This window comes from Semicossyphus pulcher, unplaced genomic scaffold (genome assembly GCF_022749685.1).
Source record: "Semicossyphus pulcher isolate SPU_LCO1_2020_fin unplaced genomic scaffold, fSemPul1.0.p SCAF_9, whole genome shotgun sequence".
NCBI lineage: Eukaryota > Metazoa > Chordata > Actinopteri > Labriformes > Labridae > Semicossyphus > Semicossyphus pulcher.
This window is the reverse complement of record NW_027211770.1, coordinates 1655341-1673462: the sequence shown is the minus strand read 5'-3', so window position 1 is coordinate 1673462 and position 18122 is coordinate 1655341.

Here is an 18122-nt window from a genome sequence, read left to right as displayed (position 1 = left end):
GAAACCCAGTCAGCCATGCTTAAAACCTTAAAACCATAAAATGAAACAATGAACAGTCGTCGGGTGTTTAAATTATGATGTCATTTTAGGTTGGCTAAATGTCAATACCACACACACACAGAGAGGGAGAGAGTAAGATTTGACTTACTGTTTCATGCTAACACAAAAATCAGCGATAGATGTTCCCTGTCTCTTGCACAATATTATTACATACAATCTAAAGCACACATAATTACATTTATACACCTAAAGGCTATTTAACCAGTCAACCAAACTAGTCAGCATTATTTCACTGCGATTCAGCCTTGGCTGATATTTTAGGGCTTCCTGTGTATGTGGAAAACTTGCATATCTGGGCCAAGACTTTCTCTTCAATCCACTGGTCATTTCTTACATCAACAGCAACAGTGGCAATCCCCTTTTAGTGGACAATTGTGGGTTGGTAATATTAGATGAGGGCGGCAGTAAATACAGGCAAAAGTACCGGTCGATGTAGACGTCATCGGTGACGGAAATACAATAGCTGTGTCTCAATTCAGGGGCTGCATCCTCCAAAGGACTCAGGCTACGAAGCATCTGTCATTCATAGTCTGAGTAGGTCGCTGAAATGACGGTCTGGTCTACCAAGGATTTCCTGTTTTAATTTAAAGACCCCTTTCATTTTTTAACATTACTATCGCTAGGTATTCGACTGAGTTGAATCAAAAACTTTTACATTTAAAAGTGTATTCCGCGATCGCTTGCGAGTCTGCCATCCAGGATACGTTGGGCAATGAAGGATGCGCCCAATGGATCCTTTGTGTGCTGGGAAAATGAGGCATTTGTCGGCCACATCTGAAGGAGCCTTCGAAATGGGACAGCCTTCGACGCACCACTGTGACGCAATCGGCCTTCAAATATGTCCTTCGAAAGATGCAGCCCCTGAATTGGGACACAGCACTTGTTTGTACTTAGATGAATATGTAGTTCCCTCGGACACAAACGAATAGACGAGAGGACATATCAGAATAACATGAAGGTTACATTTGTTGTGCAAAAACACACTGTCTCTTCTTGAAACCTCCTTTCAACAAGACACCTTTGCTCCACAACATTACATTGCACGTACATGACGGAGGGGTTTTCTAACTGTTAGTTATGGTAAACAAAGAATGGGATTGGTTCTATAGACAGAGATCCATATATGGTGATATATACTACAATCCTAGCTGTTCCTTGGTGTGGGGGCCAATGGTCTTGGAGTAACTGCAGGGGGCTGTGGACTTACTAGACTACTGTATATTTGTGATGTACATCTCTCTTTAAATGAGGAAAAATCAGCATCATATGGAAGCATTCCTGAATCTGAGGGGACGCCATGGATCCCACATACATTCTCCTGGTCCCTAGACTTCATTAAGGGAGCCACTTCTGCCTCCCACAAACTGCACACGACCACAATGACATTTCAAACAGAATCCTAACAGAGAACAGGGTAAATAGGTCAGGCCTAATGGCTCATTCCATTCCGCGCTAAAAGGACATTAGAGGTGACACTCTACATGAAGCAACTTGTTATGAGTCCTTAATCTCTGGGTTCAGTCTCTCAGCAGCCATAAAACCGCAGTGAGACAAGAAGCTGACTAAGGAGAATGAGCGTGATAATAATGCAGTTAAAGTACTGCAGCTCAGAGTCCTTTTGGAGCTTCCCAGTCACTACACGCTGATCTCATCCTGCATTAATCAGCCAAAGGTCACTGTTACTATACATTAGAAAGAACTTTTGCCCAGCATTTAATGAGCAGGGGGATTCTCTCTTGCTCTGAGGCCCAGGCTCATTAAACATATGAACACATTTGACCATATGTTGACATCAGCACCACACCACAAGGGAGAAGACGGTTTAACATTTTAACACAGTAAAGAGAAACCAGTCTACACGTTCAGGCACACTATGAAATGGTTCTAATGTCTATATCATGTTTGAAGCCTTAGTGATATGCTCGCAGAAATTCCTCTGTTGAAACTCTGCTGCAGTGTACTGAGAACATATGGGCATCTTGAAGAATCAAACCCTGAATCAATAAAGGAAGTAGGGATAGATCATGATTCTCGAATATTCAAATAGTTACAAATGTATATAAAATTGAAAAGTTCATCTCATATTAAAAATATAAATTTTTTCCATTGTTTTTACTGGCGCCTGGTTGTCATGTTGTACTACCGTCAGACAGTGGCAGTAGTGCTTCTGGAAGCTATATGCTAAGTGCCATTAAATGAAAAAAGAAGAAGAAAGCATTAGCGCCAGGTGCAGGTAAAAAGGGTGTGGCACTGTGAGATTCGTAACCAGAAAAAAGACCGTCAAAGAGTTCTGTGCGGAAAATAAAGAAAATGAGAGAGAGAGAGAATAAAGTTTAGTTGTAGCTTTACAGTATTTGTAGGATTTTTATAGAAAGTTAGAATTTAACTGTGATGAACACAAACATAACATATCTATTCTCCATTTGCTATCATGTAAATATCCAAAAGTAAAAGCAATTTGAAAATTCAACTTCAGGATCAGCAGCTGAGAAAAACTCAAGGTCTATTTTGTATCAAAAGATTTAATCCATGTGAAGTCATCCTTTAAAGTGCAGGAACACCTATAATTCCATAGAAAATGGGCAAACATGTTGTAATAAAGACTATTTGATATTTCTGAAGTCTCCTGGATAAAAAGACCTTGAGATGAAACGGTTTTGCCATTTGTCAATTTGAATTTGGCTTCTGGATAAACGGTCTGTCCTTAATTAAAAATCAAAAGAATTTTGAAAACACCACAGATGTAACAATCCTCAAGTCAAGATCCAAAGAGTTGATATTATCTTTTAATACAAGAAACAGTAGCGTCATAAAACATCAGCATGCATCAATCCGAACACACACCAGGTCATGGGGCCTAATTTCTCAAGCAATCTTCAGATGTTTGATAGAAACAAATCTGCAGCAGAGTCTCTTTTCTCAGAGTAATTTGTCATTCAAGCTCCGTTTATATGACAGAAGATTTGAGACAAGCATTTAAGCTTCAGTCATTGTTTGATCCTGGATGACAATACAGACTAATGACTAACGAGGGTGATTGTTGTTGAACATTAGAGTCCTGATTGGCTGCAGTTTAGTGTTGTCGTCAACTCGACATAATTGCACAGCTGACAGATAGACGACCTGTCTGTCTGTAGTGACAAGCGCAATTACATAAGTCCGGATTACTTGTCACGTATTAAAAACTATGGCAGTACTTATGGCGTGTGTCTGTGTGTGTGTGCCAACTAGGCCAGTATATCCCTAGGCTTTATTCAGCACAGTAGTCTAATCTAATCACACCGGCTAATTGTACAGACTTGTCTCTACCCTGCTCTGTCAGTTTACCTGCTGCTTCACTCTGTCTGTTCACCAGGATACTTTTTACTTCCTTTCATTTATCTCGAACTCTTGTTTTTTTTCATTTCCTATGAACTCATTCATTTCATTGAACTATGACATCTTCTTACCTTTAGTTTTAGGGATACAAACTTTTGTAAATTTTTCAAAAGGATATGTAAAGTGTAGAGCATGTTGGAGCATATCATAGCTCTCTATGGACCTGGCCTGGCAATAGACAACAGGTAGCCCAAGCAAGACTACCTTTGGGGCCAGAGCCAGCTATCTTTTCTCTCAATCAGCTTATTTGGCAAAGCCTTATAAATATGTCAACAAGCCTATACTGCATAATGTTCCGTGTACTCTTAGCTATTCAACATATCTGCCCCTTTGCAACATTAAACATTTGAAAGCACTCATCTGGATGTGAAGTCTGTGTTTAACTCACAAACAGAAGCTAGTAAGTAAGGCTAACAGAAGCTAGCTAGCTAGGTTAACCCTTACCCCAGGCTTTACTTGTAGAGAAGTTAGCAGACAACAGCACTGGTAAGTGGAAGCTAATGGCCTTTGTCTGCTAACTTTAGCACTGATTCTCACTAGATGTTAGGCTACTTTTTGTTTGTTATTTTAACACCTGGGGTCTGTTTCACAAAGCAGGTTTAGTGAAAACTCTGAGTCTGTTAACCCTGAAATGAGGGAAACTCTGAGTTTTCCATTTCACAAAGGGAGGTAACTCAAACCAGAGAAAGAGGGGTAACTCTAGCCTGTTTCACAGAGAGAGGTAACTTAAGCTCTCGGTCAGTTACCGTAGTAACAGACTCTATGAACCTAACCTGGTCTGGACCAGGTTTTGTCAATGAACAATTTTCAGTTTCATGAACAGTTTCACTCTGTCTCCGCCCTCTTTCAGCCACACACGGTATTTGATTTCCTCATTCATTCAGTCAGCAGGCGAGTTTTGGCGTAGCGTAGTTCTGCCGTCTGTTCTTTAAAAAAATATTTTTAAAAATCAGTCAGTAGGCCTATATTAGAAGTCCATTCGGCACAGTAGGTGGTGACTTTTTTCACTAACATGGCATGTCCTTTTGATAACGATCCCGTGGATGAAGGTGCAGCATTACTGCGCAGAGAATTAAATATTCGTCGGGAGATGGTTATCAGGCGCATAGATGTTCTAGCATTTCCAGACAAATATCTTTTGAGCGGTACCGTTTCATGTCACAGTCCATCATCTACATACACAACCTAATCCGTCCTTACATTTGCAACATTACCAACCGTAGTCATGCTCTCACATCTCAGCAGATATTGTGTGTTGCGCTGCGTTTCTTTGCAAATGGGAGTTTTTTGTACAACGTCGGAGTTGCAGAGCACTTGAGTAAGGCAACTGCATGTTTTTATATTTCATCTTAAGCTGCTGCCAAGTGAGACTCCCCCCCGCGGGATTACACCTAAATGAAATAAATTAATTGGCTACTGTTGTAGCGGTTTTCCCCTGTAATATTATTGTGATTGCAAAGGACTACATTAAAACTTATGCATTGACCCGAGCAGCAATGTTCTCCCACGCCATCTCCCTCTCTTTTGCAGCTGCAGCGGTGTTGCACTTCTTTCTAAAAACATGTTCAAACTCGCCATATGAGCGCATTGAGATGTCCAATTTTAGTGGGGTGAAAAACACAGCCCCCCTTCCCCGTTGCCATGGTGACTCGTCGAAACGGGGCTTCATTGATGCTGTCTTTTTATAGTTGTGGTGCACGCGCTTAACTCCAGGTGAAACTACTCCGAGTTGATCAAACTAACTCTGATCAGCTGTTCTGGAACCGAAAACTCCTTTCCTATCTCAGAGTAGATCAACGCAGAGTTCAGGGTTAGACTCAGAGTTTGTTGAACCTGCTTTGTGAAACGGACCCCTGGTAGTCATCTGCAGCTCCTCAATGCTATATTGGTCCCAAATTATAGAAAGATGTGTGTCAATAGCGTTTACTGTCTTTCATGTACAAGTAGTAACACATGGATGGCCTCAACATGACAAAAGCGCTTTATGACCCCGTTCAGACCTGGTATCAACATGTGGTTTTCGTGATCGGCTCACAAGTGGACAGCCTTCACTACAGGTCTGAACACACCCAGGACGGATTGAAGACGCATTCAGAGCCGATCACTCATACGGAGGTGGTCTGGGACGCATTTATCAACATACGTCTGATAGTGTGAACACACACGCGTCCTGGGCCACATTAAGCGCCGCCCATCTCTCCGTATCCACGGCAATGATCATGTGGATACAGGAGACCTCTCGTTGTATTCCTGTCTGATTTTAAATTTCTCTGCTGTCTCTATCTTTTTTTAAAATGTATTTCTCATGTCACTCCAGCTGTGTAAACGTAGTTTATGGATGAGAGCGAAGTGTGCACAGAAACACAGACAGATCGTGTCTGTATTTATTAATTGAGAGAGAGAATTTAATGTTTTATACAGGACGATCCCGAACTGACGAGAGACAGAGACGACACGGGTCGGAGATATGATCCAGGAGCAGTTTATCACAGTTTAAAAATCAAGTGATCCACATGAAGTTAATCAGAGTTTTTAATCATGCAGCGCAGTGAGGAGGACACAGATCTGTGTGTGTTTCATGCTCTGCTCCTGGCTTAATAGCAGTCGCAATCTGTCCCGTATTTTTGCACACAGTTACCATAAAGTATAAATTACATCTTCACATCACATGTTGTGAATGACACGAGCAGGAGCTATAACCCACGTGCAGATCATCATAGTTGATAATATCGCAGCGCGGGGACGAGACCGACGCTTCATAACGTGGATCTGTGTGCTAATCGCGCGGATCTTTCTGTCTGTCTGTTCGCTGTCTGTCACTGTTAACAGAGACTCCAGTCTGCTGTGTATCATGTATTTGATAAACACAGAGCTGTGGAGGAGCACCAGGCTTCATGTACAAACTACGTTTTATATCACGTCGTCACCCGCTGCCTCCCCCCTCCCTCTTTGCTCGTGCGCAGCAGCTCTCCCCCTCTCTGTGCTGCGAGTCTGCATCACACTTTCTTTCATTACATGATGTTTTATATCATTATATGATAAGTCTAATGAAGGAGACTGAGCCTCCGTGTTTATTTGCATACCGAGCGGGAAAGTGAGATCCGATCACAAGTGGTCACTGAAGACGCATTCGAGGGGCTCGTTAATGTCAGGTGTGAACTGCAGGCTTAGAGCTGACCACTTGTGATCGGATAACGAAAACCACATGTTGAATACCAGGTATGAACAGCCTCTATGTTGTGTGCCTTATGTGTGTTCCAGTCAGCTCGCATTGAGTCAACTTGTTACTTATGAATAGAATGACAAAACCACAACCTAAAAGTAGTTTATTCACATTAACTTTGCCTTTACCCAAAGATTAAAGCTACAGGAGGCTTCACGCCTAATTATAACTTCAAACAGAGATGACTATTTATTACGTTCACTGATTTTGTGCCTTGTATTGTAGTCTAGCTAACTCGGTGCTGTAATATAACTGTGATGTTTAAATTGTGATTTGTAAAGGGACTGTGGATGAAAATTAGCTCAAGGGTATCAGAATTATCATAACATTATGTCTTTGGGTACAAGTGTCTTCCAAAGAGTACAATGAAAGTAAAAAAGTATAAGGGGCAAAGTAAGGAAAGATGAGCTGTAAACTGCCGCCTGGCCTGAGGCTCTAGAGATACTGTATCACGTTCTTTATGATGACTCACTCTGTTTCCTATTACCAGCTCAGGAACACAGTAAAGATCCAGTGATTGCCTGGTAAGAAAAACCACTCTGGGACTGTGTGGGAATTCATGCTCATGGTGGATGGGTTCATTTACACACATGCAGAATCTCACACACACTGTATATATCCACAGAGTGTCATTAAACCCTAACCAACCCCAGCAAGTATATGCCCATAACAAAGCTTCAGAGATGTGTTATTAGTGATAATGCGTACCTTTGCTGACAAATTCCCACAGTGATCCCATAGCTGGGGGCTGTGGGATCACTGTGAGGGGCTATACATTCTAACACAGATGTTTTCAGGCCATTTCTGCTTTGTGAGATAACACACAACAAAAAGAGGGAGAAGGAAGAAAGGGAGAGGGAGGGGAAGGATTGTTTGAACACACAGAAACATGTGAGGAACACAGTGTGCAAGAGACACACTTACAATGTCAACCATGCTACTTTGAAAAGGAAACACTGCAAACAATGGACCCAGCTTTATTTTAAAGAACTTATATTTGTGATGAAAATTGTATACAGTTACAACAACCTGATGTGCCATATAATGTAAGGACATTCTGGGATACTGCCTTTAAAGGTGTGCTGTACAACACGTGCACAATAACCCATCTGCAAGTGCAGGATGAATGACTTATTTTGGAGATAAATGCCTCTACCGTGTAGATGTGTGTTTACAGAGGAACCTCCATCAGCATATCACAGGGATTCAAGTAAAATCTTTTGACGTAAGCCTATCAGCCCTAAAGCATGCTAAACAACTTGCACTGAATGATGTTATTTCTGCACCAATCATTGCTGTTCTCTTTATGCAGACATCAACATCATGTAAAATGCTTTAACCTACATGTTAGTACTTGTGACCATGTGCTTTTTAAGAGAAGTAGATGCTTTTTTTAAAGATAACTTTTTAGGCATTTCTTCCTCATTCGATAGTGAAAGCTGAAGAGAGAAAAGAATACAAGGAGCGGGGGGGCGGGGGTGGGGGGGGAGACAAGTAGCAAAGGGCCGGGGTCAAAATCAAACAGCTGCCCCTATGATAAGGAGTCAGCGTCTTCCTAACATACAGCGAGGGAGCTAAGTATAGCAGATTGAGCCTGAATAATTGTCCATACTATGAATGCTGTTGGAGTGCCACAGAGGGATGTGATTGTTTTTTGGTGTTGTTTGTGATTTCTTCCTCTGCAGATGACGTGCAGGTTCAATAAACTTTGCAGAAATAGAACTGGGCAAGCGTTTTCCCAAAAAAGCAACACGTCGCCCAGCCTGCGTCACTGACGCACTGATCAGGTTAGGACATCCTCACTGAGACAACAAAAATGAAACTGTATTAAATTTGATCCCTCGCTTCTACAGAATTCTTCCAGGTGAATGCCAGTTTGCTTTTAGTTCATTTCAATGCTGTTTTTAATCTGTGAAAAAATACGGAAACTTTTTCTTTCTGCAGGCTGCAGTTCCGGAGCGACAACATGACCTCACTTTTGGCTGCTTTCAACAACATAAAAATGGGGACAAATCGCCATATAATGTAAATAGGGGATAAGTTAAAGATATGTTGCAGCAAAACCAACATGGGCCTACATTCAGGTAAATTGTATGACTATTCAAAGTGGTATCAAAGAGTAGCGATACTGTTGGGGTTATAGTTAGCTAATATTATATATGAGGAAGGTGGCTATAAACAGTCGATACAGTTAATTATGTTGCATTTCTCTGTAAGGCACTGATTTCTGTGTCACTACAGGTAATCACACTTACCTCATGGCAAAGTCTGGAAAGCCATGGAGAATCCTTCCCATGTTATTTAGCCTACTTCAGCTGGAGGGAATACAATGCTACATCAAGGCCTCCAAACACGATTAAGACAACGCACTTCTCTATGATAAAACTATTATACTATTCGCTAAGTGTCTTCAAGCCAACTGCACCAAGCCGGTGAGATCAAAGTCTGACTGGCCCATAGAAATACAATATTAACATATATTTACACTATTAAATACACTATTCATGTGAATGACCGGGCTGAGCCTTAAAACATTCATATGCCGTTTTTTCTTTTCTTTCTTTCTTTCCACTGATCTCCCATTAAGTTTGGCCTCTGTGTAATTCACTGATGTTTGCATGGAAGTTTAAGTATCCTGGATATTTTCGATGTGCATGAAAATAATGAGGCTAATAACATTGTTTAAACATTCAAAAGATCACGAGAACTTGGAGGGAGCTTATCTTGTTCAGATACACTGATCCTGGGTTGGCATTTACAAGGCACCATATTCCAGGTTTTTTTCATCCTTGACTTTGAAACATGCACTGAAGATACTTTAAAAATCTAATCATATTAGACCACACTCATATTGGCAGAAATTTCCTTTGGGAAGTAGAAAACTTTCCTCCATTAAACATCATAATAATGAGTTACTTCTAATGTGTGCTTAGTTCTGTTTGAACGATCAGAGTAGCATCATACTGCAGCACGACGGGCAGGTTAAACCACATTTTAAGCACCTGAATAATTAACATGTTTTACAAAGATTGCAGATACTTTAGCTGACTGCAGTTGTTGCTTGTTCTTGTTTCAGTGCAAATTAAAGCATCATTTGCATTGAGTTTCATGCTGTGGTGCTTTTTATGTGGATATGAAAGGGAGGGCCCAATCAGACAGCCTGCAAAACGCGAGGCGCACCGCACTGCCTTTATTGTTGAAGCCTATACTGTTAAAAAAAGAGCAGCTGGCTGTGCCTTTTTGTCTACTGTTGTTAAGGCAACCACTGAATCATTAGCTGTCACTAACCTAACCGTTATATTGTAAACTGACAGAAGATAGCCTCTACATTAATCTGATTGGACAATGACGTCGGGCGCTTTTCTGCTTTGTGTTGAAGTTTTTTTCAACTCAAGGCCAAGTGGCAACCTCTGGTGTTGAAAAATGAAGCCAATGCAGAAGTGCAAAAAACTGCAGTTCCTCGAGTGGCCACTTGAGGCTGGCTCCAGAAAACAAGAAATAACATTACAGCAGGTGGGAAAATGCCAATTTTTACAGCTGAAATAAACATGTTTACAGCCTGGTACAAAAAGAGTTGGTTTTGTTTTGTTTTGTTATAAATAGCTAACTTTATTGTTCAAGATAACTTTTTTTATAACACACCCGTTTTAATTATATTAAGCCTTAAATCATAGGGGCCGGATCACTTGATTGACAGGTGGATCCTGCTGGCTGTCTGCTGCTTCACCTGTTTGTGTTGTTGGAGACTTTTGGGGATTTTTTCATTCAAAGTTTGGACAAATAATCTCTCTGTGGGATTTATGGAACTTTATGGCTGTGCAAGAAGTCTGAGCTCCAGCTTTTTGGTGAGTTAAATGTTAGTGTTACTGTATTGAAATATTTTTAGCACTAAGTAGCAGGTATACTGTGCTCGCTTTAGCTGCTTGTTAGCCTGTGCAGTGTTTATCAAACATTTATTTAATCGTCGGCCAGTAAATAGGAGTCAGGAGTTAAAGAGATTACAGCGGACTGCACTGATGAGAAGATCGGTTATTTTACATTTCCCGTTACGTGTCGGCTCGCTGCTCTCTCACCGGGCGAGCGAGCAGCGAGTCCGCTACTTCTTTAGTCTGATAACTAAACACCTGCAGTCAGTCACCGACAGAATCTCCTCCTGGCAAACTAGCTCATACATTATTTACACAGTCTATGACTAATAACCGCTAGGTACGCTGAGGAGCATATAGCCTAGCTTCATAGCTGTAGCTGGTTGATTCATGCGGCCCGCCCATAGTCCTCAGCCATAGGCTGTAGCTCGGTCGCGCTCCGCCTCTTTGCCTGCCTCTGGATTAGCCGGCTCTGGCATTTGCAATATGGCGACCCCCAGCGGCGGCGCAATTCGGGCTTCAAGACGCTGCTTCAGAAACCAATGGGTGACGTCACTGAGACTACGTCCATTATTTATACAGTCTATGCTCAAGGCGCAAAGAGCGGAAAAACGTGCTCCGTCTGATCGAGCCCTTATGTACCAATACACAATGACCTCATCACTGTCTTAAACTGAGGTAACATTTAGCATTGAAGCAAACAGATCTGAGGGAATGCTGAAAACTCCACCCCGATCTGAGCCGCCGTGAGGAAGCCGCTGTATCTGTTGCTTGATAAATGGAAAAACTGTATCTACTCTCTTCTAGATGTCAGGCTGCTGTAGAGGAGAAGAGAGAACAACAAGAGGACACAGGGAAATGCCTCTGTGCATGCTGCTACAAGATACACATGCAGGACTGCAACCCTCTTTGGTATACATAATGTATGTACATACACACATACATAGACAAGTGTATCCACAAAACACATCCACACTGAGGCACACACAGGGTTTGCAGCGGTAAGCTATTTATACAAACAAGCCAATCCAGCTCAGACAGGGTGAACTGCAGAGGTATAAAAGATGGGGCTGTGGAGACAGGATAGGATAAACACTAACAACAGAATAGAGAGAGGCTGCTGAAAATCTCATTAACTGTAAATTGAAAAACAGACTAAAAATGTCTTCCAGGGCAATAGCCGAGGCGGCTGCGTCGCTTTTTCATCTTCTCTACAACTTTCAGGAGTCGATACACCCTCCACTCGCTGTCTCTCTCTGTCACAGACACACACACACACACACACACACACACACCCATTCTACATGTGTGTGTGTGTGTGTGCGTGTGCGTGCACTCTACAAGTAGTTTAATCCGTCTTGAGTTTTATACCTTTGAAGTAGGGCTGTTTGTTGCACAGACAGGTCATTTTTGTCGATTACACTCTTAGCGCTAACTCTAAAGCCTCTCCGCGCATCAGCATCACGGATGCACCAGGCCCTCCATAGATGACTTCTTGAACCCACCAGCATGCTCATTCCCAAGTCATAAAAGTACCAATTGTTTGTTATGCCCGTTTGTGTCTAATAATATGCACTGATCTTTTAACGAACTCCAATGTAAATCCATGTGCAGCAACATTATGAGTAGAACAAGTGCTCCGACTGCCCAGCCTGTGATGAATCAGGTGACATTGCAGAAAGACCAACATCACTTTTATGGTGCGGCTATCAGGGCAGATGATTGTTTCAGGTATTGCCAGACAATAAGTAACACAAAGTACTCTTTTAGTTTCAATGTGAAAAAGAAGGTAATACTGTATCACTGACGTTCCATAAATTCCTCTGCCATAGCTGCATGAGTGTGATGACAGCAGATACAAGAAAAGTCAAACTAGCTCCTGGCTGGAAAAAGCAAAAAAGATGCATATGCTGCTGTCACCTCCCTGTCTGTTAAAGTAAATGAGGAGTTGGAGACTCCTCTTATAAACACAAGTGTACTGTGTCATATTGTGTTATTGCTCAACAACAGACTGCAGGTCAGATCTTGTGGATCACTTGTTTTTTGTCTTGCTTGACTCATTCTGGGGCAGACTGTGGTAATTTAGCCTTTGGCTTCATTGACTGGGCATGATTAATTTGTTGTTAGCTGGTTTGTGCAAATACGTTTTTGTGTTTATTAATACTAAAAGTGCTGCACTCGGCTTGTTGTACTCATTGTGCTCTTTCAGTAAAAAGTATTCAGTCCTTCCTGTTATTAGTATTACATTTATATATCTGTTGGGTCTGCTGCCATCTCACGCATGTACAAACAAGTGAATCAAATACATCTGTATTAGTTTATAATATATTTAGCAATTAAAAAATTATTCCAAAATGTCAGTCCCCATGTTAATCATAGACTATAAAATGATAAAAAATACACGTCAAAAGAAAATGTTTTCTGTCATTATAGTGTTCATTTTTCTGACAAGTTTCTTTTAATTAGTTATTTGATGCTATGAAAAGGGGGTGTGACCTCATGATTGACAGTTTTGTTGACAAATGGGGCTCCTGCAGCGTTCTGTTCCCGAGTAGCAGAGTAGAGGAGGAACGGCGAGAGGAGACATAACTAACACCAACACTACAGTCATTGAACTTTCCATAACCGTGAATATCTGCTTCAGACCAACACAAGAAGCTGTTCTGCTGTTAAACACGGTGACATGCGGTTAAATGTCTGTTCTGGTTAGCAGAAGGGGCGGGACATCGGCTCCACCTGCCGATCTCTACGGCCCAGTCTCTGACTCCAAATAACGTCACCAGTGCAAGATGGCAGCGTACACCTCGGGGGTATTTTTTTTCCAAAAATGTTTGTTTAATATTTAACCTGTATGATTCAACAAGAATACAGTAGCTCTGCAATATTTGGTGATTAACAGATGTAATGTTTACCATCTTAGTGTAGCCTGTTAGCATGCTAATATTTGGAAATTAAACTAAAGACAAAGAACTGGTGAGTTCGGTTAGCAAATTTCCAGGTATTTGGTCATAAACCAAAGTATTGGATAAACAGAAAAGCTTTACAATTCATTGGTGTCCTTTTACCAAAATTATCTGTGCCAAATCTCAAAGTAACGCATTAATACATTTCAATAAATATAATAAATAAAATTATTATTAAATATTATTATATATATATTATTATTATTCAAATATAGAATGAAAAGTCACCTAAGTGGCTGAATTATCTTGGATCCACAAATGTCCGTACAAAGTACGGATGGAGCAGACACACAGGGGGGGAATTCACTAAAGGATTGTGCGGCTTTTGCGCTCGCTAAACCTGTGCAAATCACACAAAAAGACTCTGCCTCATTCTCGAAGCACACGCAGGAGTTGAATGCACCTCAAAGTGCGCTGCAGAGCAAACAGCGTCTCTCTGCTCTGGGTGCCATTTGCGCGTATTTAAAATCATTAGTCATTATGCAGACATTCAGGGCAAATTTGTCCCCTTTCTATGTAAATGAGCCTCGTGGCAAAAAGCACCTAATTCACAAACACCAGCGCTAACAGCAGTTAGAGAGAAAATATACTGCCTGCAGAGAGCTGGTGGTAAATGCAGCGCAACTATTATAAGGGCTGTCACGCTCTGAGTTTCCAGTGATCATGACGACAATTCCACCTTTTGCGTGATCAAAAAATGTATTTGTTTGTAAAAACATTCTGTTAATAATATTTTGTCATTATTATTTTAATCGGAAGACCAATCAGTCCGGGCCTGTGCAAGGCTCAACGCCGGCACACGGGCACAGACACGGGCAGACGGTCCTGGAGCCTTTACACATTATATGGACGAGCTGCTATCGCGCGCTCATTTAAAAAAATGTTACAGACAGTGAAACTGTCGAGTCTTTACATTAAGCTGTTAAAAGAGCTTCCACCTCCTCTCCCTGCTTATCATTGATCGGTGCACGGAGTTGAGCTCCTTCAGTGTGGAGCAGCACCGGGCAGCAGAGAGTGGAGGTGCAGACAACTCCTCTTCACAATGAGACACAAAACAAGAGCAGACTGCACGGATCTGCAAAACTTTATGGGCGTTCTTTGCGCTTGAATATCATCAGTGCAATTGGCCACTTGGTGAATCCAGCGACATAGTTGTTTTGCGTCAGCTTAATATGTAGCTACACGGTCTTCTATTTGATTGCTTTCTCTCTTATTCATGTATTTTTCCTATCTCTTTTGGTCGTCTTATATCACTGATTTTTTCATGTGTAAAAGTTGTGATTTCCTTAAGTTCTGTCAGAGGCTTGAGTATCAGTGTCAGACAAATTATTGCTTCCGGAAAAAACAGCTCAGCTCAGCTTATCTCCACATTAGAGAAGGGAATCTGTTAAGTTTCACAATTTTCTAGTTCATGATGACCCTTTACACTCCATCCAGGTACTGGTGTTTGGTTAGTACATCTTAGCGATAAGCCGCCTGTTTAAAGCCAAAGGACAGTCCTCATAAGGCTGCATGTAGAAAGGTGTGTGTGTGTGTGTGTGTGTGTGTGAAATATGTGTCAGAGTTTCAACCACACACAGCCTTCAGCATGCAGGTAAGGCAGCAGACAGCTGTTGTGGAAGTCCGTCAGCAGCAGAGCTGTCAATCAGCCCTTCCTCCCGCTGTCTCTCAGGTGGTCCCCTCTCACCCCTCCCTCCCCCTCATCCATCTATTCTGTCTCTCTTGTGTTCTGTCTGTCCTCTGCTACCTGTCTGACTCCTTCACACACACGCTCCCACATTATCATCTCTCTGTGGGCATTTGTCATCCACCATCCTTTCTCCACCATCTTCCTTTTTGTTTCAGGGTTTATTCCAGTGTGTTTGTGCATAAGTCCTCCCAACGGGCCATAACATTTTTTTTGCTTATGCTCATCTTTTTTTCTTAACTACACTTGTGCGGCTCGGTTGGAGACATAGATGTTAACTTCTTAATTGTAAAGTGACATAAAAGGGACTCCCTCAAAGCACAGTATTTGCCCTGCTGGCGTTTTGTTATGTCCTGCGTCTAACACAGTGATGTCAGCTTGATGTGTGTTTTTGTCAGATAGCATCGGGTCGTCACATCAACTTAGAACTTTGGAAAAGTTAGCGAAACTGTAACCGAAAAGTTGTTTATGAAGCAAATCTTTGCCTTAACCCAAAGATGAAAACTACATGAGGTGAGTTTTTTATTTGATTGCGATCATTAATGTACAAAGACTTTTACTCCTTGTAATTTCATGTTTGAACTGGCTGCAACTGCAATGTGACTTCCTGCAGATTTTGAAATGATTGACAATCATGGCTTAAAGTGGAAAATATGTTAAACGTCTTCTATAATACATAGACATTTAGGTGGATAAAATTATGTCTAACAACAAAAACCTACACAGAGGGGGGGCATGCAACCCAGCAGTGGTTGGTCTGCCAGAGAGAGTAGGCGGAGCTAAGCAGCTGCTTTTCTGGTCTCTGCTTTTCTGGTGTCAGCCAGGAAAATCAATAGTTACAACTGGAGCCAACCGTGGACGTCACACATGCGACACTGTCTGGATATCTGGGAAGTGTGCTCCTGCAATTACCGTGTTTGGCCATAGGTGCCGCCAAAGAGAACGAAACTGAAAACGTCAATATTACCACTTAAAGCCCAGCACCTAACCAAGTACCTGGTTAGGTGGTACCTAAACCAACCAAACTGTGTTTGTTTCATGTCCTAAAATTTAGTTATTAAAACGACCTAGTTAAGTTAATGGTTTGGGCTACAATATTATGTCAATGTTACATCTTGCTGTGTCAGGGGACTCGGCGGTCTCCGGGAAGGGAAACTGCTTCACAGTGGTGGTCAAAGAGCCTGCTGAGCGTGTACTTCTACTTCCTGCAGAAACACACCATTGTAGTCAATACCTTTTTTGGTTAGTCCATCTCGACCTCTTTTTGTCTCTCTCGCTGACTTTAGTATTCACAACCGCCGTTGCCTATTTGACTTTTCCTCTCTCACTCTATTAATTTCCATTTGTGCACCCTATATCTCTCTCTTCATGTTTTCCCTGTGTCTCTCTCCCTTGCTGAGGTGGTCTAGATGGTAGATGAGTCACTGCAGCTTTTGCTACTCTGCAGATGATTTATCTGCCTACAAGGAAGCAGGGAAGGGAATGATGGAGGGGTGTGTGTGTGTGTGTGTGTGTGTAACTCAGAAAGAGAGGGGCATTAAAGAGGAGTGAAAGATAAAGCGAAGGGGGGAGGATAGAAGACATGGGGGAGAGGCAGTCAACCTGCCTGCATCGTACTGTTTCAAATGGAGGAAAACAGAGTGTCGACTGTCAAGAAAAATGCTCCAGACGAATATTTAATTCATCAAAGAACCCCTGACGTTTTAATAAATTAAATATTTACCAGAGGACTGTTCCAAACACAGATTATTATTCTCCTCCATTTTGATTTTTTCCTCCACCCAGCACCTGTGGCAAGGTTTTGTCAGCCTTCTTCCACTTTTACAGACTTTGTGTCGTTGTCAACAAGACCAACTTTCAGAAAACTGTCATTTGTTGCAACTAACAAGTTTTTAACACCCGCTGGGCTAAAAAGTAGTTAGGAGGAGAGGAGAATAAAGACGAGACAAGGAAAGGAAAGGAAAGGAAAGGAAAGGAGAAAGGGGAAGGAAGGGAAGAAAAGACAGTAAAAGGAAAGAAAGGTGGATAAGAGAGGCAAAGAAATGAAAGAAGCCTTGAATAGAAGGAAAGGAAAGAAGAAAAGACGACCAGGGAGAGAGCAAAGGAGAGTTATGAAGAACAAAGAGAGGAAAGAAGACAAGACTAGACAAGGAGAGGAAGGTCAGAAAAGAACGAGGAAGGGAGAGAGTGCAAAGGAAAGGAAAGACAATCACAATACAGCCAGCCCACCTAGACAGACACATCAGACATGACGCAGAAAGTCAGAAAAAGGAGGGATGGAAGGAGGGAGCATTTGACGATGGAGGGAAGGAAGAGTTGATGGATAGAGGTGGGGTGGAAGGTAGGGAGTGTTTGATGTGGAGAAGGAGGGAGAGTGTGATGAAGGGATGCAGGGGAGGAGAGGATGCTGAGAGAAGCAGCCAGGAGGGAATTTATTGCAATTATTACACTTGATGGACTCACTGATGCTGCACTTCATACACACTGTCTGGCTCCTGTTTGTGTGTGTGTGTGTGTGTGTGTGTGTGTGTGTGTGTGTCAGATATACACACACACACACACACACTGTCTGGTTGAGCATTTGTCTCTGTTTTCTTTAGCAAGTAAACATTTATGAGGGAGGGGAGGACACGCAGCGAGGGAGGGAGGGGGTGAATGGGGAAAGGTAGTCTGAGTTTCTTTGTCATTTTCTGTCTGGCCGCCTGTTCCAACAGGGTGTCCTTTTTACATCAATGCCTTTATGCTGCTTCCTTTCTCACTGCTTTTCTTCTTCTCCCCTCATTTTCCTCCCAGACAAAAGAAAATCACATCTCAGATTGCACCCTGTGCTGCTATCATAGCTGTCTGTCACTCGCTGTGTTTGTGCCACCATCTTTTCCTACACTACCTGTTTGTCAGTAAACCAGTCTGCCTGTATGTGCTGCTCTACAATGCCTTGGTCCTCT